Below are 14,946 nucleotides of genomic sequence, written 5' to 3'. Positions count from 1 at the left end.
TGCGGAGCACAGGCTCCGGACGCGCAGGCTCAGCGGCAACGGCTCACGAGCCTAGCTGCTCCGCAGCATGTGGGATCTTCCCGGACCGGGGCACGAACCCGTATCCCCTGCATCGGCGGGCAGACTCTCAACCACTGCGCCACCAGGGAAGCCCAGTTTTGCTTGTTTTTGAACTTCATAGAAGAGTACTGTATTCTATATAACCTTTCATCACTTCAGTTCTTCATTCACCATAAAGACACGGAGACCCACCCATGTCGTGATGGGGGTGGGATCCACTGCTGCTGCACCCGCCTCCCTTGGTCCCCGCAGGGTCTGTGTCCACTATCCTATGGATGGGACGGGCTGTTCCAGCCTTTGGTTCTAAGAACAGTGCCACTACGTTTCCTGTTATACATTCCTCACGATAACACTTATTAATTAAAACAAACTTAATTCTGAAATCCACTGTAATCCCTGCAGTAGCCAGAAATCTCCTAGGTTTTCCTCAAAAATGGCAGAATAAAGAAACATCCAGTACCTTGGGAATTCTACCATGTGCAACTCAGAATTTCCTTTCCATATTGCTTATCAAATAGAGATTTTCAGTCACTTTAATTATATATACATATATACATATATACCACAAAGGACAAGGTTTATCTTCAAAGAACTCAGTAATTTGTTCATTATGTAAAATGATTTTTTAAGAATTATGTAATTAGCCAAGGAAATGTTTACAACTGTTCTTTTCCTTTTTTCGAAGCAATATGATATTTAATTTTCCACAAAATGCTGTATTTTCTCCATTCTGGATGTACTACAGTTATAATAATAGATTTTGGGGGGTGAGGGGGTGTATGGGAGGAGAATGCTGTCACAGTAAATGTGCATAGCTATTATAAGACACATGGCAATTTCAGAGATTCCACATTTTTAAAGGTGTATGGTAATAAGGCTCCCTCAATCCTGGGTTAGGCTCCCTCAACTCTGGCTTGGGCTCCCTGGCTTGGGTGACACAAAGGAAACTTCAGAGTTGTTCAGAGCTGTACATCAATGCTTAGGCATTTCTGAGTCCACTTTCTTATGTATAGGTCAGGGGATGCTTAATTTGCAGCGACCATGGATGTGGCATGTTGAAAAGATGCCTATAAGAGGAAACGTCTACAACGAAAAAGAAAACATATTTTCCCTACACTTAAACCCTAATTTGAAACAGCCATAAAAAGCACTGAGAAGTTTTAGTCATTCACTGGTTGATATTTAAAATTGAACTTGTAGAGTATCAATCCTGTGGTCCCAGGCTCTGAGTCGGTTAAAATGACAGACACCTGGAGGATAACACCTGTCATCAGTCACTTAGGCCTTGGGGTGACCCAGGTCTCACGGGTGAGGAGTGGGGTTGGCAGCAGTGTGTACATCAAATTGGATTTCCTGCTAATTTTTATTGTAATTCCAAGTCCCTTTCTGGTTCTCGTATTTCAACTTGGCCAACGGTAGTAACCATAATGATTCGCGGCTATTCTGTTCTTTAAATTACCGAGCTTTCTCATGAGATCTAATTCATTCTCAGAGATGAAGCACGTATTACCGTCCCCATTTTACACACGGGAAAATTCAAAGGCAAGTTGGCTAAGAGACTGTGTCTGGCCAAGAACTGACTCAAGTCCTTTAGATCTTGGGCTCGCCGTGCTGCACCTGACTTCACTGGGGCTGGTTGGAATAATTCTGAAAACTGTTTGGAGAGAGGCCCCATCCTTCCACTTACAGCTGGAATATTTTATTTTAAAGAGCCAAAGAGGCTCCCATAAGCATTGACTTTTTTGAAGACCTGAAAATACTTAAAGTCCCAGAGTTAGCACATCTTAAATGTGACAAAACCTTATCCTTTCTAAAATATCAGGCACATTATAAAAATTTTTAGACATTTTCTCTAAAAGATGGGCTTACAGAATAGAATTCAAATATGTACCAACAGCACACAGGGATAAATACCTGGCTAGGAGGGCACGGACGTGACAATGCAAAAATCCCTCTACTTTAGGGACTGGACTCAAGTTCCTATAGAATAATTTCGGGTGCCAGAGTATGAAAAGAAGTTTAAAAAGTTAAAAATAGAAACTTACCACAGAGATTTTAGATTTTTTTGATGTGGACCATTTTTAAAGTCTTTACTGAATTTGTTACAATACTGCTTCTGTTTTACGTTTTGGTTTTTTGGTCGCAAGGCATGTGGGATCTTAGCTCCCTGACCAGGGATGGAACCTGCACCCCCTGCATTGGAAGCGAAGTCTTAACCACTTGACCGCCAGGGAGGTCCCTATCACAGAGATATTTTTATACTATGTCCGAGCAATGTAACACGAGCCATCTGAGACCCCAAGGAAGAGTATAAACCAAAAGCTGGGAAGAGGCCCTAATGGGGTGACGATCCACGTTCTAATGGCCTATTTAGTTCATAAACAACAACAACAAATTATTAGAGGCGTCTTTCACCAGCTCAGGAAGCTGCACGACGCTTCTTCAAGGGAGTAGAAAAATAATCCCTGGTTGATACTTTCCACCTTGATTAATTAATTGACTGCACAGCTAAATGTTTGCAGTATGATGCAAGGGAATGAACAGAGCTGCGAGAGTGTGCCCGTGGAAATGGCCAACTTGCAGTGAAAGTCGGGTGAATGACGTGCCCTTCGGGGCAGGACCGTGTCTTGGTCACTGGGATGTTCCATTTTCCAGGCCACCCTAGCCTTCACCCAGGAGGCCTTCAGGAAATTCTACTTGAATGAGTGAACGATCCAATAATTCCCAACTTTCATTTTCATTCACTTGCATTTTTGCTCCTACGAAAACTGAGTGGCCACCAAAGCTGACTGTTTACAGCACCACTAGAGGTGGACCGGAGTGACTCCAGAGAACACCCCGTTCTTCCAGGAAATTTCCCCTTTCCAGGCTGCTCCGAGGGGCTGCACGTGGCCTGACCAAGCCCCCACCCCTACACCCTCAGCTGGAATGAGGCTGACCCAGCGATCAGGATGGACCAGCAGTTCCCGAGCCCAGGAAGGCCACACAGCAGGCTCCAGAGTCAGACCACCGGGCTCCAGCCCCGACCACCTGCTCCCAGATCCCAGCTCTGACCCTGGACCAGTCAACCGCCTTCTCCGAGCTCCTGTCTCCTGAGGTATGCAGGGAGGATGACAGAGATGCTGTGACCACTGGATTCAGGACAGGATGTGCCTGAGGGCTTTGGGAGCTAAGGCCTTATTTTCACTTGTATCAAGCTGATTGACCCACATCGCCAAAAAAGGATGAAAACCAAGGGGGAGAAAAAAATTTTTGATAGACTTTTATGTATTTTAAAATCCCAATTTTGTTTTTCTTTACATTTTTATTCTAAACTATGAATTTATCCCAGATCAAAACGTTTTCTGCAGAGTATAGTATTTTTGACTCTGCCCATGCAACCCAATCCTGGAAAAGCTACAGAAGAGAGGCCCCTGCAAACACCACAGCCAGACCCGTTAGTCAGAGGCAGGCTTGTTCTGGGACCACTCCCAGAGGTGCTGTCAGACGGGGCAGCCTGTGTGCAGCTCGGACATCCAACAGCGGGGACGGTCGGGCTCCATCCCAGCCTCGTGGAGGCTCCCGTCTCCCTGCTCCCCAGGGCCCTGCTGGTCTCAGGAATCCAGCAAGGACACTGAGAGCTCACTGCCATCCTCAGGAGAGATGTAAGGTCTCAACTCTCCTTTCATCAGCAACAGCGTTCTCTGCGTGATTTGATGACAAAATCCCTGAGTGAAGTTTCCAAAGCTTAGCCCGTGGCAACATCTCAGAAGGCAGTGTACATACATTTACAAATATCACATGAAAGGGCAACCAGGATGACGGCTGACGTCTGTTGGACGTTTGCAGCATCCAGACACAATCCCGAGCACTTAGATGCATGACTGTACTGAATTCCCGTCACAGTTTCATGAGACAGGCATCATTATTACTGACCCCATTTTACAGATGAGAAAACTGAGCCCAGAGATGCTCCTCAACTTTCCCAAGATTGCAGGAGGAGGCAGAGACGGGACAGGAACCACAGAGACTGCATCCTCAGACACAAGGTTGAGGAACTTTCACTGTATCCACCAGAATGATTCAGATACAACGGTTTTTATATAATTATATATGTCAAGCTCTTATGATTAGAGTTTTGGTACTACTCTGCTTCCTTTCTTTTCAAAAAAGAGCCTCAAGAAAGGACACCGAGCTGACTAAGGGAATTATTCAGAGACTTGTTATGCAGAGAGCATCCTGTTTCTCTCCCACCCCAACATACACTGAGGCTCTTTTGGGGTGATTTCACACAAAATCCTTTAAACAGACTGCGTGAACCTTTAGTTGTTACAACTGTAGATAAGCAAAAACAGTACATGCTTAGTTACCCAAAATTTGTGGCTTTGGCTAAGCCAGCACTGAAGGCGCAGGAATGAGAGGCACCAGGTGGGGAGTGGGCGTGGGACACGTGAGCACACGGCTTCGGGGGGGGACACTGGCTTCAGGGGGGACACTGGGGCTGCCTCTCATCTCATGGTGGGGGGTATCCCAGGAGATGGGGCTGGTTGGAAGGTTTCTGCCCAAACACAGGAAGAGACCCGGGATGGGAGGGAAGCACCTTGGGGTTGGCGGTGGGGGTGACGGAAGTGACCAGAGTGAAAGGCAGCCCTGAGGAGGGAGTCCAGGACTGAGAGGACAGAGCTGGGCCCCTCGGGGGCACCCGCCACACAGATGCAGGGCAAGGGACCAGGCGACCGAAGGGACCGAGGCTGGCAGGTGGCACGAAATCCACAAGGTTGAACCTTATGAAACGGCCATGTTGTAGGTCAAAAATGGCCACACGTGGGCAATTTCTTATGTTTCTGTTGAACAGATCATAAAGCTCCTCTGTACAAATGTGGGTCCGACCCACACACGGATAAGGATGGTGAGCAGACCGCCTTTGGGGGTCAGAAGACTGTCGTTGTCCTGACCCCACCTCCAGGGCAGCACGCCTGGGTGACACTCCCCGCAAGACTCTGTGCCGGTCTACAAAGTGAGACCTGGACCAGACACCCTGAGGTCACGACCAGCTGAAAGGCCGAGATTCAAGAAGCAGCCGCCAGAGTGTAGACAAGGGGCACCGTCAACACCATGTGGGCTGCCAGGTGTGCCCAACCCAGGACCCGCTGACGCCGCAGCAGGGCTGGGGGCTCCAGGGGGCACAGGATAAGGCTAGAGGCAGAAGCCTCACACGCTCACTCTCCCAGACTTCTTGGTAAAGAGAACCAAAGAGAAGCATGGCTAGTAATCTAGCTTAAATACTAAGTAGTTTCAAATGTACTCTCCATGCAATCAACCAGAACAATGTAAGACAATCTTTCTATTGAGGCACAACCATTTAAATGCCTCAGAATTCTTTTCTACTACCGGCACTGGTGCTTTTATTTCTACCATAATAGTCATACTATGAAATGTTACACTGCAGTTAGTGTAAAAGTCTCCAGCTGAATTACCTAAATATTAGCTTCATGAGGGCTGAGACTCCAAGACCATCTGGCCATGGTACTTCTGCAGGGCTAGACTCTCTTAAGTTCTTCATATGATGTAGGGATTTGGGAGATGGACCCCTTGGATGCATCCCCCACTGCACACTCTGGCCACACTGCCCTCTGTCCCCGGTCAACCTGTGGACCTGTCCACAAGTCAGTCCGGGCTCCCCTGGTACCGAGCCACCCAAACCTCACCAGCAATCCCTCCTCCCCTGCACCCATGTGCGAACCTTTCCTAATTATTTACTGAACTCTGCACGCACCCTGTTATTCCTCACAGGCATGCAGACGGGCATGCACTCGCACTGGTACTTCCAACGCCTAACACGGTTCCTGACACACATCAGGCCATCACTGAAAAAAAAATCAAATAGGATGCCTCTTCAGATAAAACGGATGAAGGCGGATTTGAAAGATTTTAACTTCTAGCGAATTAGAGGAATTTATGTGATGATATGGATATGACGTACTACTTACTTACAATTTTTTAACCGTAGAAATAAGAAACATGGATGATAATCTTTATCACCTAAATTCTTTCAAGCAGCTAAAGATGCCAGCTGGTGCCGTTTGAGTTTCTTTGGGAGGTGATGACACAGTTTAACAAAGAAACAAATAAAAATACAATGGTTTAAGAACTATTAAAAATACCCTTAAGAATTTAATACTGAATACTTTGAAATGATATGCCATTATTTACTATGTAAAGCAATGGGACATTTAGACAATGTCTAAAATTCAGGAGAAGGTTTGGGAAACTAAGGAGTAGAGGCTTGGGAAAGTGGTGTAGGAACCCCCTAGTAATTTCTCAAATCAGCCAACTTGTAGTAAAAGGTGTTCTTCTGGGTAATGAACACACTACTGTGGATGAGAATAAATGATGATAACTCCATAAATCCTTTAACATTGTAGCTGATAAAAATGAAAGCTCAAATATCAATTGTCATTCTTCTACCAACACTCATCTGATTGAGTGTGCCAGTTAGTTTGGCGGTCGATGTCCCACCTCTGTAATGCTCCATCTCCCTTCAGTACACACCTCTGACTTGTGCTGGGTCCTCCCCACCACGACCCTCAGTTCTTACTGCTCTGCTGGTGACACTATTACTAGCCCAGGAAGCCCCTCTCCCCCAGGGCATGGTCACCAAGCCTGTGGTCTGAGCACCTGTGGTTCTTACGGGTCTTCTTCCCTGAATGGGTACAGAGTTTCCAGTCTACCCCACAGAAGGTAGCCTGACATTACAGGATACTTTATTGTTCATTAATTCTATGTTACGTATTATATGTTACAGATGTTACACATTACGAACATGTTGTTTCTTCATTAAGTCATAAGTTTCTGGAGGTGAGAAGTCATAACTCAGAGTTTCTTAGCGTAACTCACGGTCCTAAGTGTAGCACTGAGCACATGGCAAACACGTGATTTTCGAGCACGTTTTCAGAGCATAACTATACACCACATGCCGTGCCAAGCAAGGGGAAGAGACTCCCACACCCCGTAAATGCATGTTTACTGGCAAAACTCAACATGACTAGTCATGATGTGAGCTTCAGATAAAAGGACAGGCGTAAACGTTAAGCATTTGGAATCATGACACATAATCTGCTTTCTAAGTAACTCTAGCCTTGTTAGTTGGAGGGATTTAAAAGCGGCCAATAACTTGTTTCTTTAGTTATTCTGATCACTCAGCATTAACTGGGTGCTTACTGAGTGCTCAGGACGGACCCTGGCAAATCACTATTTAAATAAGGGCAAATATACAGCGTGAACACTGTGCTCTCGGGAATCTGAGCTTTTCAAATAGAGGAAGAAAAATCAGCAGGTGGGTTTTCAAGGTGGAAAGAGCCAGAGCTGGGGAATGACCTGCAGATGGAGGAAAGCACGTCGCACCTGGGGACACTTGCCCTTTTCAGAAGAATAGGACATGGAAAATACCTTTACGTATTTTTAGGGCTTTCTCTTGGGCAGAAACTTCCAATGAGGTCTGTGAAAGGAAGCTGGGTGTCGGGGGAGACGGTGTGTCCTAAAGCCAAGGCGGGATGGGGTCAGACCAAAGAGCTCACCCACCACACAGAACCCAGAGGTAAAGTGCCCTCCCGTGTCCTGCTCTGCTTAACTGTGTCATTTGTGGTTTCCCTCCAAGGATGACGCCTGCAGCTTCTGCACTTTAAATTCTCAGTATTTTATGGATGCCTAATAAACCTCTCTTATTTTCGTCACCATCCACTCTGGCATTTTGTCTCGGCATCAAAACAGTTTCAATACAATTTACTTTAATGTTAAATGTTATTTGAAAAAATGCTTACTTGGCAATTCAGGCTAGATATTTTCTCCATACTGATAAGATTAACTGCAATGACATTTTATAGCTGACTCTTTGCTATGAGATCAAAATATATTTAAAAGATTGCTCTTCGAGGACCCTAAGTCGATTTTACGTCACCTTGGCTGTCTCTGGGGACGACACGTGGGTGCCTGGGGGCAGGAGTGAGGAAGGACTTGCCATTCTTTCCTATCTTTTGGATTTTGTGCCACACACAGACACTTCCTATTCAAACAAATACAACTTAAAACATGAAATTGCTATGTGCAGTGAGAACGTTACATGTGAAGTTGATTTAATTCAATCTACATGCCGTAATAAAGGACAGGATAAAAACTGTGTGGGATTATTTTAAGAGGTGAAGAAAAACCCCACATATTCATGGATGACATTCTCATGCAAAACTAAAAACTTGAAAAGTCAGTGTTTCAAAGGAATCTTCTCAGGAGCAACTTCATTTTTCTGCTTCTGAAAACCTCATGTACCTGTGTCATAAGCCACGTGTGTTGACTCACTCAAGCCTTAATTTGACACAAGAAGATCAACTCATTCTGCTCCTTCCTCCGTTTCCGGAGAGATAGATGAAAAGGTAAAAACGTTTTCTCTCAGAGTTACATAAAACTGCAAAGGTAAGGAATATTACGCAGCCTTAAAAGGAATGAAATAATGCCATTTGCAGCAACATGGATAGACCTAGAGATTATTATATTAAGTAAGTCAGACAGAGAAAGACAAATACCATATGATATCACTTATATGTGGAATCTAAAATACGACATGAACTTATCTACGGGACAGAAACAGACTCACAGACACAGAGAACAGACTTGTGGTTGTCAAGGGGAAGGTGGGGTGGGGGAGAGAAGGACTGGGGGTTTGAGATGAGCAGACGCAAACTACTATATATACAATGGATAAACAACAAGGTCCTACTGTATAGCACAGGGAGCTATATTCAATATCCTGGGATAAACCATAATGGAAAAGAATATGAAAAAGAGTATATATATATATACACATACACATAACTGCGTCACTTTGCTGTACAGCAGAAATTAATACAACATTGTAAGTCAACTATACTTCAATAAAATGAAAAAAAAACTGCAATGGTAAGGACAAAATGCCCCATTACTATGGTATGTTTAATGTCAAATGCTTCTGAAAAGTGCAAGTGTCCTCAGAAGTGAACTTTGCTTTGGTAAACCTGATGACAAACTTCCAATACATCCAAATTTGAGGGGAACCCTGACAACAAAAATCTCACACTTTCAAAGGACCTAAAGTTTCAGTGACATCTTCTCCAAGGAATTTTAAAAAAATGTTGCCTTACTTTGTAACCCTTAGAGTGTATTTTCTATGAAGAAAAATACTTTAGGGAAAATGTGTCTCGTGGTTTCAGCCCAGATTTCTCGCCGTGAGGGTATAGACGAGAAGATGCTGCTCTGAGTGACCCTCACAAACTCTGATTGTTAACAGCATGAATGACAAGCTTTTTATCATACGCAAGGCAGCACCAGTCTCCACACTCTATTTACTTCTCTTTATGGGATTTAGAAATAATTGAAAGAATTGTCAACAGCTTTCCCTCTTAAATATTTATTGTGGATGAAATTTATTAGTGCGCTAAAATGAGAGTGTGGAAGTTTTGAAAAGAACAGGGTGTCTACACAGTCTCAAAGGATATTCCCCAAACGTACTCATGAGTTACAAGAGGGGGAGGTAACTTTACAGAGGAGAAAGAGGCAGACCCCACCTTCACTAAGTGACCAGAGTTAATGTCCCCAACCACTGGGAAGGCCACCAGACCCTGCATTGGATTATTGACCAGGGTTACCAACAGAATTATTATTATTACTATAATTTCACTATAATTATTGGGACAACTGGTGAAATCTGCATAGGCATTGTATTCATGCTAAATCCCCTAATTTTGATAACTGTGCTTTGGTTATACAAGCGGAGGGCCTTGTTTGTAGGAAATACACACTGAAGTATTTATGGGGAGCATGATGGCTGCAACCAGCTATCAAATGGCGCGTAAAGGTGTGTTTTAGTATAGACAGGGCCAGAGAGCAAATGTGGCCAGAGGTTACCTCTTGATGAACCTGGGTGCGGGGTATGGGAGTTCTTTGTCCTACTTTTGCATTTTGGGGGTAAGTTGAAAATTGCTTCAAAAAAAGTTATTATTTATTAGGAATATCCCTTATGATAATATTTCAAAGAAGAAGATGGAATTTTAAAAAAGTATCTTCTGTGAAGCCCTAGTGTGACTAATTATCTAACTGGGATATTTTACTAAAAGGACAGCCCTTCCTTTCCCCAGCACAAGGAACGTGCAGGACGGATCTAAGCGCTAACTGTCTGAGCCACCCTCCGCCTGGCAGCGTTTGGACAGAAGCCATGGGAGTCCTGGAGGCAGGACTCTGATGGAGAAAGCGCCCCCTCCCAATTCAGACCAGCCCCTGAGCACATTCCAGGGGCACAGACAGAGGGTGGCCCCTGGATGAGGTTTTTTTTTTTTTTTTTTCCAATAACTAGAGAACATACCCTAGGACATTTTAAATATTTTATTTACGAAAGTTCAAAATGCGGGTAAGTGTCCTGAAAAGACACCGGCTCTGGAAATGGGACATTTCGGTGTGAGCTCCCTGTGGGTGGGGACCGGCTCAGCCCCCATCACCAGGCAGCACAAGGCAGAGGCGTGTGGGGGAGTGCTCGGTTGGAAGAACAGCCAGAAGCTTGTTGGAACTTGTGGCAAAACTGGGTGGGACCTGGAACCCCAGGGGCAAGGTGGAAGGTCTGACCGAGATCTGAGATCTCACAAATACAGGTGCGTCCAGGGGCCTCAGAGAACCTGTGGCTGGTGAGGCCACCTGGAGGGCAGGACAGAGGCGGGCAGAGAAGGTGGCAAAGCAGGAGGACCAGGGCCGGTTTAGGAGAATCTGACTGAAACTAAGGTGCAGGGAGAGGAAGAGGGCAGGGTGGGACTTTGCAAACTATAAGGTATTGGCTATTCTGGTCAACTCTTTGGTCATACTTGTTGAGAAGATTAGATTCCTGGATGTGCTAATATCGAAGCGTTAGTCCGGGTAGCTTGTACTTCGGACAAGGAAGCAGGGTACCTGAGTGCTTCCTTAGACAGTAAGTCCTTTTTCCTCTTTGTTTGCTGTGGCCTCACAGCACGACCCTGGCGTATTGGAATTTTCTGTTTATGATCTGTCTCTCACTATATGGCAAGACCTTCTGATTCATCGCTATTCTGTGCTCCTAACACTTAGCAAAGTGCCTGGCACATACAGTGTCTCAGTGTTTGGGGGCTGCTGGTGACGGAGACCAGGCAGGGGTTACCTGGGCGGGCTCTCACCTGGGCTTCTGTAATCTGAGAGGCAAGGATCGCCCCTTGGGGACAGCTGAGACACCCCCAGGCAGGCTGGGAGGCGTTGGGGACACTGCTTAGATCCAGCCACGGGTCTGATCTGGGCCCAGGTGGTCTGGCTCTGGCGCCACCCGCCACCCCACCCCCTGTGGTTTCCAACGGTGCCTGGTGGGGTCCAGGGCAGATGCCGGGGGTCCCCGTGGGGCTGCGGCCTGGGCGCTCCTACCTGACTTGTACGGTGGGCTTCCAAGGCTTTTTGGGGTGGGGGAGCGAGAGGGTTCAGTTGCTTAAAATATCACAAGGAAAACCACTAGCCTGGATGGTGTGAATCAGGATTCTGCATATACTCCCCAAAGGAGGGGCAGCTGGGAGCCACCGGCGCTGGCACCTGGCAGGGCTCCCAGCCCATCGCCCTCCGCAGCGCTGCCCCAGGAAGCCCAGCTCCCACCCTGTTGTCCGCCGAGTGGGAGGCCTCTTGCTCCAGGTCACAACTTGCTCTGAAGTGGAGCCAAGGCCCACGGTGGGTGGGCAGGCTCCCGGGGAAGGCCAGGTCCACTCTGGCGAGCTGGCCTGCACCCCAAGCAAATGTTTGCTGGGAAGAGTAACGCCTGCTCTCCGGGTGTGTGACCACATGCGATTCTGATAAACGTTCACTTAGGAAATGGGTGGTGATAACAGAGTACTGAATGACCCGACCGCTTTCACATTTCTCACTAAGCCTCACTTATCCACTGACCCTTATAAATGCCAGCAAAACACACTTTTAAGGGAGCTAATAAAATAACCACATTTTGGGAAGAAAATACCAAACGAACAAGTTAATACTCCAATTTAATCCGTCAGTGATTTTGTCCGGTATTGTGCAAAGAGTTTTGGGAAGTGCGGGGGCAACCACAATATTTTCCCACTTTGTAAATGATCTAGTGATGTGCGTTCTCTCAGGACCACCACCTGAGCCTGTGTATTTCCTACCGCTTCCCGTGTCGATGGGCTGGGTGCACAGACGGGGTGCCGTCCCAGGAAGGGGTCCCGGGTGGAGCCCTGTCCAGAGTGGAGGTGATCTGGCGTGCTCATGAGCAAAACGCTGTGAACAGGCAATGGCCAGTGAGCCATCCCAGGCCACCCAGGCTGCCCCGGTGTCTGCCATCCGGACTGTCACAGGAGTCACCTCTTCCTCCCCAGAGCCCGTCTCCGCCAAAGGCCAGAGCGACCTTGATAAAACACTCAGGTCACGAAAATCCCCTCTGAGAGGGCTCCAGAGCCCTTCCAGGTCGGGACAGACCAGGCCTAAGAGGCCAGTGGGATCTGTGGCCCTGATGCTGGCCCTGACTTCCCCCGGCACCATCCCCTAGGCAGGCCACCCGCCAGCCTCACTCTTCTTTCTATAATCCAACTGAAATTCAAGTAGGAGGCAATGTAAAGAGTAAACCCAAGTGTGACATTCTTAGAGGAAATTCTTAGGATGCTACTAAGATACTGTAGATTTTTCATTATAAAGAGTAATCTCACGTAGAATCTCAAATTCTTAATAATAAAGAAGAATCTTAAACATTCTTCTAAGTTTTCCTTCTAAAATTAAATAACTCTGAAATTAACTTTTAATGATAGGACATATTTGGTTCAAAAATTGTTCTAGATCTACAGGAAAATAAACAAGATCCTCAAGGAATTGGATTGCGACACAGACTTTCTCAAGGATTTAATCCAAAAAAAAGTACTAGACTTAGTAAATTCGTGTTATGTTTACTACTGAAATACTTGAGTTAGCTCTACTTTTATGACTTTTACAATACACATTTTCTTTAAACAAAAGTTAATTGTCTTCAAATGTACCAAGTGTTATTAGTATATAAGTCAGAGATTTGTCTTAATGTCACTCTTAAGGGGATCATCAAAACATAAATTCAAGAACTATTTAATCTAATGATATAAGTGATGAATATTTCAGAGTACTATAGAATAAGTGTTACTGAAAACTGTGTGCATATTAAAACACAATTTTCAGGAAGAAAGTTATATATTAGATATTAATTTCCTCATTTATATAAGTGTAGGCTCAGTTGTAAACATAATCTCACTTGACATGGACAGAGACACATATGACAACAGAATGTAGGTTTAAAAACTACCAAAAAAAGTATTACCTCTGAAAAAGTATTATAATTGCATTTGCATCTGCTGGTTCCCAATTCTCTTTTATTTTATTAATAGTTAATTACGATTTCCGATAATCATTTTTTTTTTTTTTTTTTTTTTGGTACGCGGGCTTCTCACTATTGTGGCCTCTCACGCGCAGGCTCAGCGGCCATGGCTCACAGGCCCAGCCGCTCTGCGGCATGTGGGATCTTCCCAGACCGGGGCACGAACCCGTGTCCCCTGCATCAGCAGGCGGACTCTCAACCACTGCACCACCAGGGAAGCCCCCGATAATCATTTTTTTTTTTTTTTTTTGCGGTACGCGGGCCCCTCACTGCTGTGGCCTCTCCCGTCGCGGAGCACAGGCTCTGGACGCGCAGGCTCAGCGGCCATGGCTCACGGGCCCAGCCGCTCCGCGTCATGTGGGATCCTCCCGGACCGGGGCATGAACCCACGTCCCCTGCATCGGCAGGCGGACCCTCAACCACTGCGCCACCAGGGAAGCCCCCGATAATCATTTTTAAGTTGCCTCAACATATCTATACGAAAATACATGCCTTCAATGCAAATGGTTTCTTGAGTTTTATTTTTTTAATTAAAAATCATGCTATACCTCAAAAACACATTTGCAAATTAGGTGCTCTGGATTCCTTAGTAACCCACGTGGGAGTTACTGGATTTCAGATAGAATCTGGGAGCTCTTGTCACATGTGAGTTTGTCATAACAGAAGAAAGAAGATGTGACAGATCGATACATCTTGATGCTAATTTCTCTTTATATGCTAAGAATAACTTTTCCCTTCATCAGAACCACATAGGAAATGTTTTATTATGACTTTTAGGCAAGCATGCAGGACAAAATTTAAAACTCAAATACATGTCTATAAATGTGTAAATCTGAAGTTGAATAAGAACAACCTGATTTCAGCTAGGACCTTGCAGTCTTGGGTGACTTTTCCAATATGTAAATCATCACAGTGAGCTGGGAGGACCCAGAGCTCCAGTTGGCTGAAGCACGGCTTTGGCCCCCCATCGTCTCCTTGAGCCCCCTCCACACCACTCAGTTAAAGACACAGTTAACTAAAAAACACTGTGCCTGCCACGCCAACTGGCATGGCCGCCTTTTCTAGGTAGTTCACCACCGCTACCTCTGTCTTTTTAGAAATTCTAGGAGTTTCACTGGCTATATGGGAATGCTTATCAGAAACAAAAATCACATGAGAGGATGCAAAAAAAAAGCTTTAAAATGTAATTCTTATCCGCCATCTGGATACAGAGCCTACAGGGCAGGTGTGTTCTACTGAAGGGGAGGGGAGGGGGCACATGGGCCCATCTGTCTTACACACTGGGTCCTGCATCAGCTTCCCTCAGAAAAGAGGATTCTGAGAATGAAAAATGTCTCAAGACCACCATGCCAGGCAGTGGAGACTTTGAAATACTGTTTTGGAGGGGTACACATGCACACACACACATGCTCTCTGGGCACAATTGTTAACAAAAATGATTTTCTGAGAAATTGAAAAACTATTTTTCTCCTTCAAGACATGTTTAATCA

General features: G+C 45.6%; 1 protein-coding gene across 3 annotated transcripts in view; it reads right to left on the bottom strand.

Annotated features, from left to right (window-relative positions):
- GNAL (G protein subunit alpha L) overlaps nucleotides 1-14,946 on the bottom strand; it is an 89,290-nt gene that overhangs the window by 53,116 nt on the left and 21,228 nt on the right. The window lies entirely within an intron of this gene.

The sequence above is a fragment of the Orcinus orca genome, chromosome 15 (assembly GCF_937001465.1).
Source record: "Orcinus orca chromosome 15, mOrcOrc1.1, whole genome shotgun sequence".
Taxonomy (NCBI): Eukaryota; Metazoa; Chordata; class Mammalia; order Artiodactyla; family Delphinidae; genus Orcinus; species Orcinus orca.
The sequence above is the reverse complement of the archived record's forward strand: the minus strand, read 5'-3'. Positions and strand labels throughout refer to the sequence as shown.